Here is a 17,456-nt window from a genome sequence, read left to right on the forward strand (position 1 = left end):
TGTTCTGGTACTCCAATCACTTGTAGGTTATTTCTCTTGATAGAGTCCCCCATGATTCTTAAGGTTTCTTCATTTTTTTAAATTCTTTTATCTGATTTTTCTTCAGTTAGTGCCAAGTGCTCTATTTTCAAGTTCAGAAATTCTGCCTTCCAGTTGCTCAAATCTGCTTCTCTGACTTTCTATTGAGTAGTCTACTTCTGTAATTTTATTGTTAATCTTCTGAATTTCTTATTGCTGTCTGTCTATGGATTTTTCCAGCTTATTAAATTTTTCATTATGTTCCTGAATAATCTTTTTCATTTCTTCAATTGCTTTATCTGTGTGTTCCTTGGCTTGTTCTGCATTTCGTCTCATTTCCTTCCTGATGTCTTGAAAGGTTCTGTACATGAATCTTTTGTATTCTGCCTCTAGTAATTCCAGGAAGGCACTTTGATCTAGAAAATCCCTGGATGCTTTGTTTTGAGAGCTTGTTGAGGTGAACATTGTCTGTTTCTTTATGTGACTTGGTATTGACTGTTGTCTGCGAGCCATCTATAAGTTATTGTACTAGTTCATTTTTTGTTTCTTTATCATATCCTGGCTTCTTGCTTTGCTTTGTTATGTGTAAATGGGTTGCTCAAGTGAGCTAACTTGATGATTTTTGCCTTTGGAGCTCTGATGTCCTGTCCCCAGATGGCTAGAGCTGTTATCAGGTATATCAGTCTAAGAGTCCATTCACTTTTCTTGTATGAATTCAGCTCAGGTGTCCAGGTAGCTGATCATCAAGTATGTGGTACAGGCTCTGTCCTACAGTCTTAGTGGGGCAGGGGTGATTGGTTTAGCTACCAGTGTCTGGTTGCAGCAGGGTATCACACTCTGAAAAAGGCAGGGGGCTGAGAATCATCCCCCAATTATCTCTGAGGAATGCGTGTCCCTGTTCCCTAGAACGTACAGGTGGGTATGTTCTGCAGTTGGACCATGGGCACCCAATATTTCTTCTTGTAAGGATTGGGAAGTACCAGTTATCCTTGGACCCCTGTCACTGGTGGCTGGGTGACCTGAGTGGAGCCACCAGTCCTTAGGCCCCTGATGTGGGTAGGCGAGGACCGTGTTTATAGGCAAAGCAATGTCAAACATCAAACGCCTACCTCTCTACTGCACAGCTGAAAGAGTTGTAGTCTGCCAACAAGGGCCTATTCTCCTGAAATAGGCCCACACAGGTCCATGCAGAGGGGGAAAGGTACTCAAAGTCCACAGACCATTTATGCCTGGACAGGAGCCACTTCTGTCCAGTTCTGAGCTCCCCCAGTTAGTGTAGCTGGCAAATTATCTTTTTCACCAATTGAGAACTTTTTCCATCTCCAAGGCTGGAAGCATGGCTATAGGTGCTCAGTAGGCCTATCTCAGGCCCAGGAAGGGAAGTCAGCCACTGAAGCTGGCTTGGAAGCGGATGTAGTGGGGGAAGGGGGCACAGTAAAATATATGCAAGTGCTTAGCTTTTGCCTAGAGCACCATTCTTCTCTGGGTCTGGAGGTTTGAGTAGGCTGTGCAGCTGGCTGCTTCTCCCTGAGGAAACTGAGGCAAAATGTTAATACCAGCCCACCGCAGCTGCTCCTGGGAATGGTGCCTGAGGGCTCCCGTGATTCAGGTTTGTTAACTCCTCACCACTTCTGAACTGTCTCTTCCTCCCCCTGCCCCTTAGTTTTCTAACCTTGCCTTTGATGTTCAGTGCTCCTAGCTTGTCATAAATATACTCATTTCACTTGTTTTTTCAGGTCTTTGTTGTAAGAGCTTCGCTGGAAGTGTCTGTCTATTCCACCGTCTTGGTCTCTCTCCCCTATAATCCTCCATTAGGTTTTCAAGGCTGAGATCTTTCAGAAGCAGATCACCGGGCCTCTCTTCTGAAGTACCTCTGGGTAGGTTCAAATTGCCAGTCTCTTGGCCAGTAGCCAAGCATGTACCTGTCTGCGCCACTCAGAGGCCCCTTTCTTAAAAAGGAGTGAGAAGTGGATGAGTGTTAACATGAATAATTGAGGTAGAGTAGTTAAGTGCAGCAATCACAGCAAGGCTAGGGAAAGATGTGGATAGTGAAACCAGTTTCTGCTACTTAACATCACTGGGGACTACTGAATTTTATAATAATCCATGCACTCATTTAAGTAACAAATATTTAATGAGCTTGTATCATGTGCCAGGAATCCTGGTAAGCAAGATAATGTATCCTCAGAGCTGACCTCCTCAGAACCCATAATCACATTTAAATTAATGTCTCAACAGTGTCTTCTGCTACAACCTACATTTTTGTGATGTGAATGAGCTTATATGCATTTGATAAATAGAAGTTGATGTCAGCATAATAGAGAAGACACATTAGATCAAATGTGTTTTTTCCCAGCCAGTTATTTCTTGTGGAATATCAGTGAGGCACAGCAAGCAATTGAGGAAAACCATCACGTACGTGATGTCCACTCTTCTCCTGTGGCTCAGAATGGCCACCTGTTCTGTACTGGGAGTGGTTTTCATGATGTCTGTGCATTTGACCTTGTCTCCATAAATTGGAGTCTCCAGCTTTTCTTTAACCTGTTTTCTCAAGCTACTTTCCCTGAGAGGTGGAAATGGTTAAGTGCTTGAGTACTAGCTGAAAGTATGGTAGTTTGAACCCACTCAGATGTGCCTTGGAAGATAGTACTGGTGATCTGCTTCTAAACGGTCACAGCTTTGAAAACTCTATGGAGCAGTGCCAATCTGAAACACTTGCAATTGCTGTGAGTCACAATTGACTCAATGACTACCAGCAACAATCACCAGAGCAGTTTGTTTCTACAGAATTTAGCATATCTTCTTTATGATGATATTTTCCTTAGGATTGTAATTGTCTCATTAGTATTCTGTTTACAATAAGTTTTGAGTGATCAACACTGATTCAATTTTTTTCCCACGAGCCTTATTGCTTCCATGCATCATTTTCAGCAAAAAAGTTTTTTAGGACTCTGTATCACATTTTTTTTTAAATATCACATTACAGAAGAAATTTTACCTTCCAGAAAAGCCATACAATTGGAAGTTAAACTTGAACACCTTGTTACCAAACTCTCCATGAGAATTGTATCTTAACTTCCAACACCACCACCAACCATCAAAAAGACAACTAAACTCTTCTGTTAGAAAATTCCTTCCTGGAAGCCTGGTGCACCACCTATGCTGCTCCCAAGCACCTTGTGCTTATATCACAACACTGACCACATTTTAATGCCATTGCCCATTTATTTCTCTATTTCAGACACAGACTTGCTTTACAATAGGAGCTATAACAGTTTACCTGAATGGCATTTAGCCGAATGCCTGAAACATAAAATGAAACGACAAGTAGTCACTTGAGCCAATTCCAGTTTTTGGTAACCCCATGTGTTTCAGAGTAAAGCTGTACTCCACAGGGTTTTCAATGGCTATGATCTTTCAGAAGTAGACTGCCAGGCCTTTCTTTCAAGGTGCCTGTGGTGGCTTTGAGCCAGTAACCTTTCAGTTAGTAGTCAAGTGCTTAACCGTTTGTGCCACCCAGGGACTCCATGCCTGGCACATAAAATAGTTCAAAAATTAGTTCTGGAATAGCAGAATGTAATAATGTTTCACAGCGTGTGCCATCAGCAGAGGCACAGAAGGCTTAACCAAGAGAGTCTACACTAAAAACTTTCATAATCATATCACCATCACTCTTGTTTAAATTGAATTGGTGATTGCAGGTTATATTTTGTAGCTTTTATAAGGTACCAAAATCCCACCATTTCCAGTATGTTGTATTTTACAGCAACCATTTTCAAGGCAAATTTATCAAAACTTTCATTGTTGTGGCTAGGGGCTGTCAAGTCAGTTCCATCTCATAGCCACTCTATATACAACAGAACAAAACACTGCCTGGTCCTGTGCCATTCTCACAATCGTTGTTATGCTTAAGTCCATTGTTAAAACCACTGTGTCAAACCATCTCATTGAGGGACTCTCTCTTTTCCACTGACCCTCTACTTTACCAAGCATAATGTTCTTCTCCAGGGACTGATCCCTTCTGATAATATTTCCAAAGTATGTGAGACAAAATCTCACCATCCTTGCTTCTAATAAGTATTCTGGCTATATTTCTTCTAGGATATATTTGTTAGTTCTTCTGGCTGTTGTTGTTGTTAGGTGCTGTCCCATTGGCTCCCACTAACAGTGACCCTATGTACAACAGAAGGAAACACAGCTCAGTCTTGTGCCATCCTCAAGATCCTTGTTATGACCATCATTGCAGCCACAGTGTTAATCTATCCCTTTGAGGTTCTTCCACTTTTTTGCTAACCCTCTACTTTCCCAAGCATGATGTCCTTCTCCAGGGACTGATCCCTTGTGATAACACGTTCAAAGTATGTGAGACATAGTCTGGCCACCCTTGCTTCTAAGGAGCGTTCCAGTTGTGCTTCTTCCAAGACAGATTTGTTTGTTCTTTTGGCAGTCCGTGGTATATTCAATATCCTTCACGAACACCACAATTCAAAGGCGTCAGTTCTTCAGTCTTCCTTATTCATCATCCAGCTTTTGCATGCATATGAGGTGACTGAAAACACCATGGCTCGGGTCAGATGCACCTTAGTCTTCAAGGTGACATCTTTGCTTTTCAACATTTAAAAAAGATATTTTGCAGCAGATTTGCCCAATGAAATGTGTCTTTTGATTTTTTTTCATGTATTTATTTTTATTGTACTTAAGTGAAGGTTTGCATAACAAACTAGCTTCTCGTCAAACAGTTAGTACACATATTCTTTTACGACATTGGTTAACAAACCCGTGGCATGTCACCACTTTCCCTTCTCAACCTTGGGTTCCCTATTATCAGTTTTATTCTTCTCTCCTGCCTTCTATTTTTTGACCCTGGGCTGGTGTACCCCTTTAGCCTCATTTTGTTTTATGGGCCTGTCTAATCTTTGGATGAAGGGTGAACCTTAAGAGTGACTTCATCACTGAATTAAAGGATGTCTGGGGGTCATACTCTTGGGGTTTCTCCAGTCTCAGTCAGACCAGTAAGCCTGGTCTTTTTTCATGAGTTAGAATTTCGTTCTACATTTTTCTCCAGCTCTGTTTGGGAACGTCTATTGTGATACCTGTCAGAGCAGTCAGTGGTGGTAGCCAAGCACCATCTAGTTGTACTGGACTTAGTCTGGTGGAGGCCTTGGTAATTGTGGTCCATTAGTCCTTTGGACTAAATCTTTCCCTTATGACTTTAGTTTTCTTCAATCTTCCTTGCTCCCGAGGGGGTGAGACCAGTGTAGTATCTTAGATGGCTGCTCACAGGCTTTTAAGACCTCAGATGCTAATCGCCAAAGTAGAATGTAGAACAATTTCTTTAAAAACTATGTTATGACAGTTGATCTAGATGTTCCCTGACACCATGGTCCCCACAGCCCTCAACCCAGTAATTCAGTCCCTCAGGGAGTTTGGATATGTTTATGGAGCTTCCATGACCTTGCCTTGTACAAGTTGTGCTGACTTTCCCAGTATTTTGTACTGTCTTACCCTTCAGCAAAGTTACCACTTATCTATTGCCCAATGTAATGTGTCTGTTAATTTCTTGACTGCTGCTTCCATGCATGTTGATTGTGAATCCATGTAAAATGAAATCCTTAACTTCAGTCTTTTCTGTTTATCATGATGTTCCTCATTGGTCCAGTCATGAGTATTTTTGTTGTCTTTGTGTTGAGGTGTAATCCATACTGAAGGCTGTGGTCTTTGATCTTCATCACTAAGTACTTCAAGTCCCCTTCACTTTCAGGAAGCGAGGTTGTGTCATCTGCACATCGCAGATTGTTAGTGAGTCTTCCCCCAATTCTGATGAATTGTTCTTCATACAGTCCAGGTTCTTGAATTGTTTGCTCAGCAATACAGATTGAATAAGTATGGTGTAAGGATACAACCCTGATACACAAATTTTTTTTAACTTTAAACTACATAGTATCCCCTTGTTCTGTTCCAACACTGTCTCTTGGTCTATGCACAGGTTCGTCATGAGCACAATTAAGTGTTGTGGAATACTCATTTTTGGCAATGTTATCCATAATTTGTTATGATCCACACAATCCAGTGCCTTTGCATAGTCGATAAAACACAGGTAAACATCTTTCTGGTATTCTATTTTCAGCCAGGACCCATATGCTATCAGCACTGATAAACCCTGGTTCCGTGCCCTCTTCTGAATCTGACTTGAATTTCTGGCAGTTCACTGTCCATATATTGCTGCTGCTGAATGATATTCAGAAAAATTTTACTTGCACATAATATTAATGATATTATTCGATAATTTATGCTTTTCGTTGAGTCACCTTTCTTTGGAATGGGTACAAATACTGATCTCTTTCAGTTGGTTGACCAGGTAGCTGTCTTCCAAATTTTTTGGCATATGAGCAATTGTTAAAGTCTGTTCCACATTTGGTCCCTGGCCTTGTTCTGACTGATGATATTGAAATTTCCATTGTCTCTTTCCACAGAAGTAGTCAATTTCATTTTGGTGTATCCCATCTGGTGAGGTCCATGTGTAAGGTCACCATTTGTGTTGGTAAAAAATGTATGTGCAAGAAGTCATTGGTCTTGCAAAATTCTGATCTTTGACATCTTTGGCATCGTTTCTATCACCAAGGCCATATTTTCTAACGACTGATCCTTCTTTGTTTTCTACTTTTGCTTTCCAATTGCCAGTAATTATCAATGCATTTTGATTGCACATTTGATCAGTTTCAGACTACAGAAGTTGGTAAAGTATTCAGTTTCTTCTTTGGCCTCTGTGGTTGGTGCATAAATTTGAGTAGTAGTTGTATTAACTGGTCTTCCTTGTAGGTGTATGGATATTATCCTATCAAGGACAGCATTGTACTTCAGGATGAATCTTGAAATGTTCTTTTTGACCATATTCTTTTTTACTGTATTTTGAGGGGGCTACTCTTTCATGTCATTTTTGAGTGCCTTCCAACCTGAGAGGTTCATCTTCTGGTACTGTATCAGACAATGTTTGCTTTTATTTATTTTTTTTTTTTGGCCATTTCTTGAGAAGTAGACTGCCAAGTCCTTCTTCCTAGTGTTTTTTTTAGTCTGGAAGCTCTGCTGAAACCTGTATACCAAGGGTGACCTCTATGGTATTTGAAATACTGGTGGCAAAGCTTCCAGAATCGCACCAAAATGTAAGCCACCGCAGCATGAAAAACTGACAGAAACATGGTGGATCACCTCTTTTATAGGTGGTTAAATATGAAGACTAGAGTGTCAAAGCAGTTTGTCTACAGTACATGGTACTTAACAGTTCTGCTGTTTTCAGAACCCATGTGCTCTATGTCCCAAACCAGATATTTTAGAATCACTACGATTAGTTGCAGGGATTTCTGCTCAGTAAAGCTTATGAAAGGATTATTTAGAAGGAAAATTTTTGATTCCTGACACATTATCCTTTCTGTTCCTGCGGTCTGAGTATACCAAGAATTAACATATTTTGTATGGATTAATGGTTTCCATTAACATCTTAGAGAACATTGTGTAGCCTTAGAACATTGTATAGTTTTTCATGCATGCTGATTTGAGAAACAAGGAGAAAGAATCCTTATTTGTTGCCATCTTGGTTCTGGTAAATAAAGTGACCTTTAACTTTCAGTTGCAAACCTGAATTTAAGTAAAGATAAATGAAAGCCTGGAAACCCTGGCTAAAACCAAATATATTTGGAATGAGGTGTGCCTTGTTCTCAGAGGAAAGATGATTCACTTTTCTTTACAAATAGATCGATAATATAATTCCTGGAAAAGACCAAGTTCCCTTGAGTAGATCATTGCCCCCAGCACAGTGCCTTCCTGTATTTCTTCAAGGAAAGTGTATACAATGTACTTTATGAGCTAGGCACTGTGCTAAGTGGTGGGGGTATAAAGGGGGATAGAAAACACAATACAATTAGAATCTATGCTTTTTAAAAGAAAGAAAAACTTAATATCTTATTTTTATATCTATATTTTGAGAGCACACCCACTGTCCAGATAGATGTAAACCTGCAGGCATAGATTTAGCTTTTGTCTAGATAAACATGAATTCTGCGTTTGGTTGATGTTAGAGCAGTTTGTGGAATAAGCCAAGTACTAACTACCTTTCAGAGCAAGTCAATGGACTTTTCAAATGAATTCAAATGTCTGTCTTTCCTAACCGCAACCTACAATGCCCACACAAACCTATTTTGTATTTCTTTCTTAATTTTTAGAGATGGAAAAGTTTGTATTACGCTTTTTTGTAGAGACAGTTTCTACTGCTACCAGCATCTCTGCTAAAGTCTATCTTTTCATCACTAGTTTCAGATCCTATTCAGGAAAATCTGGACCACAATCCTCTTTTAAAAGGTGCAGCTTAATAAAGAGTAAATAATAATGAGTAAATAAGGGTAATGATAAAAACAGTGATGATGCACAAAGATCAGACATTCCTTTATCTAATTCTTATAATCTTATACTACCATGACTGATATGTATGGGTAGCAGAAATAGAAATAAAAGAATAAAGAGAGATATACAGAGTGGCAGACAGGGAGAAAGAAGGAAGGAAGGGAAGTGAAAAGAAGGGACAAGAAGAGAAGGAAAGAGGGAGGCAGGGAGGAAAAAAGGAAGGGATGGAGGGAGGGAGGGAGGGAGGGAGAGGAGGGAGGAAGGGAGGAAGGGAGGAAGGGAGGAAGGGAGGAAGGGAGGAAGGAAGGAAGGAAGGAAGGAAGGAAGGAAGGAAGGAAGGAAGGAAGGAAGGAAGGAAGGAAGGAAGGAAGGAAGGAAGGAAGGAAGGAAGGAAGGAAGGAATTTAATTCTTCCTGATAGTACCCCTTCACAAGGTAAACCACAATTTCAGCCTAGCTTTCTTACATTAAGATTGACTCTCTCAGTCTGCAGCCTGGGAGGGAGAAAGAGAGAATGTGCTACTTTATTTTGTTACTGTAGATCTCTACCCTCTTTGGAGCATCTATCTTCTGCCCACAGAACTTGCTATCCCTCTAGTATACCTACCACTTCCCTCACTAGGGCAATGGTGTGTAATAGTTCAGAGCAGTACATTGTCTATTCTATGAGGTGTTAAGGGTTGTTAAGCACTGTCAAACCAGCTCTGACTCATAAAGACCCCATGTACAACAGAACAAAACACTGCTGGGTCCTGTGCCATCCTCACAATCATAGCTATGTTTGAGCCCATTGTCGCAAGCCACTGGGTCAATCCATCTCATTAAGGGTCGTCCTTTTTTTTTTTGCTGACCTTCTACTTTGGCCAGCATGATATCCTTCTCCAGTGATTTTTCTTTCCTGATAACATGTCCAAAGTACGTGAGACTAAGTCTCACCATCCTTGCTTTTTAGGAGCATACTTCTATCCTTCCTCCAAGACAGATTTGTTCTTTCTTCTGGCAGTCCATGGTATATTCAATATTCTTCACCAAAGCCATAATTCAAAGACATCAGTTCTTCTTTGGTCTTCCATATTCATTATCCAGCTTTCATATGCCTATGAGCCAACAGAAAGTACCATGGCTTGGGTCAGGTGCACCTTAGTCCTCAAAGTGAAGTCTTTGTTTTTTAATACTTTAGAGAGGTCTTTTGCAGCAGATTTGTCCAATGCAGTTAGTCTTAACTAATATCCCAGGGAACTTCATTAGAACAGTTCAACAGTGGGTATTTGAACCTTAAGTTGAGTCCTGTGGTTTTGAAGGCAATGTGAGGTATGTGTGTGTGTGTATATGTGTTTCCATTCTTCTGTTTATCAATGAAATATTGGGTAAAGTATATGTGTGCGCACACGCACACACACACACACACACTCAGACTTACATACACATTCCCAATACCCTGTGAAACCAAAGGTTACTATAATCCACAGGCATTTCCATTGGCCACAAATACAGTTAGTGTTTCACATCATCGTGCAGAGTATTTCTAGTTTTGTTTGAAATTGCTCTCCTTTACACTCATTTCTGGGGCCAACGTTTGCACTGGGAATAATTTTTACAGAGGTTTTTTAATTTTTTTATTGTAGTTTTATTTCCCAAAATTGAAGTCATCATCCTGCCTCTTCTCTGTATGTATCAACAGCCAGCAATTAAGCAAAAACCTTGCAATTAAAACTTTTTGCACCTTGGATATCTGAATTGAATTCTTTGATGGGTATGTGTTTTCTTCCCAGCAGATTCCACATGTGGAAGAGGGGCAGTGTAATAAGGATGATTTTCTGCACAATTCTGAGGAAACCACCATCATCTCCCAGCATCACAGAGCTTCATTACAGACCTCTCCTTATATTCGGGCTTGGAAATCTTACTCCTGGGTGGATGATACCTAGCATGACAAATGCAACGACTCTCTCATTACTACAGCATTAGCACAATGAGGGCAGAGATTTGGTCTGTTTTCTTCTTTGTCTCATGCTAGCCCTTAAAACACTGCCTGAATGTAGTCTGTGCTAAATAAATGTCTGTTGAATAGGTGAAAGAATTGCAATAATTTGTGCATTCAAAACACATTTCCTAAACATCTCACAACATGGACTAATCTGGAGGGCATTATGCTGAGTGAAATAAGTCAATCGTAAAAACAAATACTGTATGAGACCACTGTTATAAAAACTCATGAAAAGGTTTACATGCAAAAAGAAACAAATCTTTGCTGGTTATGAAGGAGGGGAAAGAGTGAGGATGGAAAACACTAACTAGACAATAGATAAGTGGTAATTTTGGTAAAGGGTAATATAGTACACAGTACTGGGGAAGTCAGGAGAACTTGACCAAGGCAAGGTCATGGAAGCTTCATAGACACATCCAAACTCCCTGAGTGACCAAATTACTAGGCTGATGGCTGGGAACCATGGTCTCAGGAGATATCTAACTCAATCTATATAACATAGTTTATAAAGAAAGTATTCTACATCCTTCTCTGGCAAATAGTATCTGGGGTTTTAAAAGCTTGTGATCAGCCACTTAAGATACTCCACTGGTCCCACCCCATCTGGAGCAAAGGAGAATGAAAAAAAACAAAAACACAAGGGAACGATTAGTCTAAAGGACTAATGGGCCACAACTACCACAGCCTCCACCAGACTGAATCTAGCACAACTAAGGTGCCCAGTTATCACTGCCGACTTCTCTGACAGGGATCACAGTAGAGGGCTCTGGACACAGCTGGAGAAAAATATAGAACAAAATTCAAACTCATAAAAAAAGACCAGACTTACTGGCGTGACAGAGACTGAAGAAACTCCAAAAGTATGGTCCCTAGACACCCTTTAACTCAGTACTGAAGTCACTCCTGAGGCTCACTCCTCAGCCAAAGATTAGTCAGGCCCATAAAACAAACAGTAATACTCATAGCTCAACTAGCGTACGAGACTAAATGGGCACACCAGCCAAGGGCCAAGGATGACAAGCAGGAGGCGACAGGAAAGCTGGATGAAAGGAAATGGGGAACCCAAGGTCAAGAAGGGGAGGGTGTTGACACATCACAGGGTTAGCAACCAATGTCACAAAACAATATGTGTATTAATTACTTAATGAAAAACTAATTCTCTCTATAAACCTTCGTCTAAAACACAATTAAAACACACACACACACACATTTCCTGACGACACTCTAGTTGCAGGAACTGTGAGAAATAGGTGAGCGGATCGAGGCAAGAAAGATTCAAAATTGAATGTGGATATGAATAAAGCCATCATAAAGTATAAGAGTCACTACCCACCTGTCAATCCTGTTGTAGTTTGAGTGTTGCTATGATGCTGGAAGCTATGCCACCTGTATTTCAAATACCATCAGGCTCACCCGTGGTGGAAAGGTTTCAGTGGAGGTTCCAGACTGAGACTGGAAAGAAAGATCTGGCAATCTACTTCCAAAATCAGCCACTGAAAACCTTATGGAATACAACAGAATATAGTCAGGAGTAGTGCTTGAGGATGAGCCCAATAAGTTGGAATGTACTCAATACACACAGTGGTCACAACAAAGGAACCAACCATACCAACGATCATGAAGATGGCCCAGGACCTGGCAAGGTTTTGCTCTGTTGTTCACGGGGTAACCATAAGTCGGAGCTGACTGGACAGCAACTGTTGTTGTTAGACGTCGTCAAGTTGGTTCTGACTCATAGCGACCCATGCGCAACAGAACGAAACACTGCCCAGTCCTGAGCCATCCTTACAATCATTGTCATGCTTGAGCTCACTGTTGCAGCCACTGTGTCAATCCACCTCATTGAGGGTCTTCCTCTCTTCCGCTGACCCTGTACTCTGCCAAGCATGATGTCCTTTTCCACGGACAGCAACTAACAGCAGTAAAAATGTAAGAACAGTCACAGACTTGGAAATAAATGCCTACATATTGGCTAAAGGGAGGAAAATAGCATGCCAGGGCCTCTATGGCCCAGCATACTTTCCTGATTTGCAGTTTGTTGAATCTGAAAAGCACATTGCATTTTCTCTCTCGGCTCTTCTTCTTTTTATGTGCAGTTAAGCAATGAGGCAAAATATTTTATCTTATTTTCATCAATATTCTTTAATTCTGATGTTTTCAATGAATGGAAATGTTAAAATTGAATTATAGGAAGAATGGGTACCGATGTAGCATTACTACAACTATTTTAGAGTGATTTAAAAGGATGATAGATTTTTAAATTTAACCATACCAATTGTGTCATGTCACTAGTCTGCTTGGTGTTTATCTGAAAATGTTATATATTTTTTAATCACAAGAAATACCAGTTCATCTATTTCAGAGTATTTATTATAATGATGGTTTACTCTCAGTTTCTATGAAATCTACAGTGAAGATTACCCATTGTTAAAGTGAATGGATATTAAATCTATTAACGAGGACGACAGAGACATGGTGAACATTTGCAGAAGTTCTATATTGCTTCCTGGAGAGTAACTTATAAAATTGGAGTTGTTAGAATTTTCAGATTATTCCCAATAAATGTTAGTGGATTTGAAAAGTAATTGAATAGGAAATTTAGGAGAGGTTAGAGACAGAAGATTAATTGCCCTGTGAAATTAAACCTTACAATTTGTGAGTAGCTGCGTTACAAAGTGAATATGCCTGTGCCAGTCTAAGAGTATAACGATATTAACAACAACTAATATCTATTCAAGCTCCGCGCAAATTACACATCATTTAATTTAATCTGTAAAACAAACCTATAAGGTGTTTAATGGACCAGAGCATACCAACAATGGTGAAGACTGCACTAGCACATGTTCTATTGTATGCAGGGTTGCCATGAGTCGGAGGTGACTCGATGGCAACTAACAACAACGATGATGTGGCATTTACTTTTACTATACCTATTTAATGAATGGGGCTCTGAAGGTACAGTGGTTAAGAGCTCAGGCTGCTAACCAAAAGGTCAGCAGTTTAAATCTACTAGCCACTCCTTGGAAACCCTATAGGGCAGTTCTACCCTGTCCTGTAGGGTCACTATGAATCAAAATCTACTCAACGGCAGGGGGCATTGAATAAACAGAGCTATTTTATAGCGTAAGGCCTATATTGGTTAAGTAACAGTACAAGATTACTTAGGGTTAGAACTTGTTTTAAAAACTTTCCAGAGTTAACTTTCTGATTTGCTGGGTTATATTACCTCTCACTAAGGAAGAAAAGAGGAGACAGGAGTAGAAAAGAAATAGTGCAGATTCTAATAAAAGTAAATTTGTGGCTCTGGGGGATGTTTTGTGAGCTATATCAGTAAAGACAGAGATTCATATTTAAAAGATGTCTTTTTGCAGGCTCCAGTCGCAATTCCTTAACTTTAAATTTTGCTTCTACCACTTGCCCACCAATTTGGATATCACAATGCCACTTTCCTATCCCTCTCCTTGGCTTTGAACAACTAACTTTTCACAAACATCTCAGCCACACACCCCATTGCTACATAGCAACATCAACATAGTCTTACTTTCTTGTCCCAACTTCCAGAACCTCAGCCCAGGACACAGCACCACATGTTCCTGTGTCTGGAACGAGAGTTCAAGGACATTCTGTTATCAGACAGCCCATTGTAGACACTTTTAGAAAGTTCTTCAAATGAATATAAGCCTTAATTTCTTGATTCTGCCATTTATACATAATAGCCAAGAGTCGGTTTGTAAACCATTAAACAGGCAAAAAAATCTGAAGCTATCTTTTTTTTTTTTTTTTAAAGATGTTGTCGTTGTTAAGTCCCATCTAGTTAGTTGCAACTCACAGTGATAACAGAAGGAAACACTGCCCGTCCTGCGCCATCCTCACAGTTGTTGTTATGCTTGAGCCCACTGTTGCAGCCAATGTGTCAGTGCATCTCGTCGAGGGTTTTTCTCTTTTTCACTGACCCTCTACTTTACCAAGCATGATGTCCTTCTCTAGGTATTGATCCTCCCTGATAAAGTGTCCAAACTACATGACATGTAGTCTTGCCATCCTTGATTCTAATGGGCTTTCTGGTTGTACTTCCAAGACAGATTTGTTTGTTCTTTTGGCAGTCCATGGTATATTCAATATTCTTCACCAACACCATAATTCAAAGTTTACCAATTCTTTGATTGCCCATTTTCATCATCTAGCTTTCATATGCATATGAGTGACCGAAAACACTATGGCTTGGGCCAGGGGCATCTTAGTCTTCAAGGTAACATCTTTGTTTTTGAATACTTTAAAGAGGTCTTCCGCAGCAAATTTGCCCAATGCAAAGCACCAAAGAAAGGGTAGTTATCAAGATATCAGAAAAGTGTGAAATTGCTTAATTTTTATCCAGGCTTATTATTCATTTTCAGTTAAGCTACAGTTTACAGCTGTGAGTGAAGAGTGGCCTGCCTTTTTTAATCAATCAAAAATCTTTTCTGGCTGACTTTGAGGAAAGAAACAGATATGGCCTTGCCATTCCATTTTGTTTTTCACTTTTGCTATTTTTCATCAATCCTGTTCAGACTCCTCAGGGTAGGGAAAATATATGTTTTCTGACCCTGCAGAGTTATTAGCTATGGGATTAACCTTACCTGCTGCTTTAGATTTCCCCAATCCAGGCCTGTTAGGTAATTATTTCCCCTTGACCATTGAATTATATTGCCAAGTTTCAACCTTTTACTGAGATTATCCAAAAAAGAATTTCATAAAAAAATATAAATACATTGGTTTATAAAAGAGGGAAATATAATGGGTTTTTCTGTACTTTTCTACTATTTAATTTCAAAGGTTTAATTTTTTTTCCTGTTTTTAATTGTACTTTAGACGAAGGTTTGCAGAATAAATTAGTTTTTCATTAAACAATACACACATTGTTCCATGACATTGGTTGCCAACCCCATGACATGCCAATACTCTCTGCTTCTTGACCTTGGGTTCCTCATTACCAGCTTTCCTGTCCCCTCACACGTCCTTGCCCCTGAGTTGGTGTGCCCATTTAGTCTTGTTTTGTTTCATGGGCTTGTCTAATCTTTGACGGAAGGGTGAATCTCAGGAATGATTTTAGCACTGAGTTAAAAGGGTATCTGGGGCCATACCCTCGGGGTTTCTTCAGTCTCTGTCAGACCAGTAAAGCCTGGTCTCAAAAGGTTAATTTTATAGCATACAAATAGCATATTGCATTCAAGAGTTAATATACAATATTCAGGAACCAAGCATACTGTCTTAACAATCAGACATTCCTCTGAATAAATTGTTTGATATATAAAATTTTAAATCTGTGTTGATGTAGAATTGGGTGTCCTGGTGCAAGAAAATAATCTCAATAATCCCAGGTGACTATAGCACAGAGTACGATGATAATCAGATTTGACTCTCCAGGCCACATTCAAATTTCCCTGGGTTTCAGATACTTTTGTCTTCACAGGCCCCTTCTTTCATTTAATTAATTAAATTGCATGTTATGGCTGTCTTGGCATAAATATAGGTCCCTGGATGGCACAAAAGGTTTGGGCTCAACCAATAATCTAAAGGTTGGAAGTCCAAGCCCACCCAGCTGTTGCTGAAGAAAGACCTGGAGATCTGCTTCCATAAAGATTACAGCCAAGAAAAACCTATGGAACAGCTCTACTCTGTAACACATGGGCTCACAATGAGAATTGACTCAAAGGCAGTGGGTTTGGCATAAATGTAAATGTAATCCAGACTAACAATATTCATTATTTTCTTCTGATTTTAGAATATATTAAAACATTGTGTAGACCCCTAAAAATATCATGGGTTTTAAGGTTTCACGGCTACTTACTGTACCTGGCTGATAAATTGGCCCTTGTGGCCCTACTCAAGGTCAAGGAAGGTTACTACACACAAGGTATGATTCAGGGTTTGTTGTGAGATTCTGACTTCACAAAACAACTCAGCGTGTTTTGACAATCCTCTAATTGGCCTAAAATGCTCACTTTTTGCATTGCTTATTTGAATGGAGACCTTTGTCTACTGTGGATACTATGAAGATGTAATATAAACTAGGGAGATAGGAGTTTTCACAGAGGAATATTTTTGCTGTTTCTATGGAACTCTCAAAAATTCAATTTTTCAGATTACCTGCCTTGAACCTTGAAAGAAGCAGGGCGTTTGGTGCTATAAATCAGCATGGGAGGGATTGGGTGAAGGCCCTGGAAGACTGGGAATGGAACACCGAAAGAATACCCCAATCCCCATTTGCAAAACCTGCTTCATTCACAATCTTTCTCAGCTCAGTAAATGTCAATAGTTTCCTTCCAGCTGTGAAGGTCAAAACCCTGTGGACATCCTTGAATCCTTTCTTTCTCTTATAGCCCATATCACTCAGTTGGGAAACTGTATTTTCTCTACCTTCAATATTCATGTGCTCGCTTTGGCAGCATATATACTAAAATTGGACTAATACAGAGAAGATTAGCATGGCTCCTGTTCGAGGATGACATGTAAAATCGTGAAGCATTCCATATTTTTGAAACCATGCAGGCAAGAAGGCAATGGGATGATGTATATACAAAATTGAAGGAAAATAATGTCAGCCAAGAACCATATATCCATCAAAACAGTCTCTCAAATATGAAGGTGAAATTACGACATTTCCAGATGAACAGAAGTTTAGGGAATTCCTAAAATCCAAACAAAAACTACAAGAAACACTAAAGGGAGTTCTTTGATTAGAAAATCAATAATATCAGGTATCAACCCAGGACTAGAACAGTGGGCAGAACAATCAGAAGTCAACTCAGACAGGGAAACCAAAAAAAATAAATCAAGGTAAAAACCACTCAGCAATGTTATTACAAAGAAGAAGAAGACAACTTTAAAACAATAAAGGGGGACTAAGAAATCTAGTCATAGATCTTCCTTATGGGGAGTAAGATAAGGTGATACAAAGAAATAAAAGTTAGATTTAAATTTAGAAAAATAGGTTCAAATAATAAGGTAACCACAAAGGAGACAAACTATCCTACACATCAAAACAAAATACAAGAAAAAAATACTCAGCAGAAACAAAA

At 39.7% G+C, this 17,456-nt stretch overlaps 1 non-coding gene across 1 annotated transcript; it reads left to right on the top strand.

The window, feature by feature from the left end:
- Positions 1 to 16,807: 16,807 nt before the first annotated feature.
- LOC111751070 (U6 spliceosomal RNA) lies at positions 16,808 to 16,914 on the top strand. The gene has a single exon (XR_002786141.1). It is a non-coding gene; the product is annotated as a U6 spliceosomal RNA (small nuclear RNA).
- The last annotated feature ends 542 nt before the right edge of the window (positions 16,915 to 17,456 follow it).

The sequence above is a fragment of the Loxodonta africana genome, chromosome 5 (assembly GCF_030014295.1).
Source record: "Loxodonta africana isolate mLoxAfr1 chromosome 5, mLoxAfr1.hap2, whole genome shotgun sequence".
NCBI lineage: Eukaryota > Metazoa > Chordata > Mammalia > Proboscidea > Elephantidae > Loxodonta > Loxodonta africana.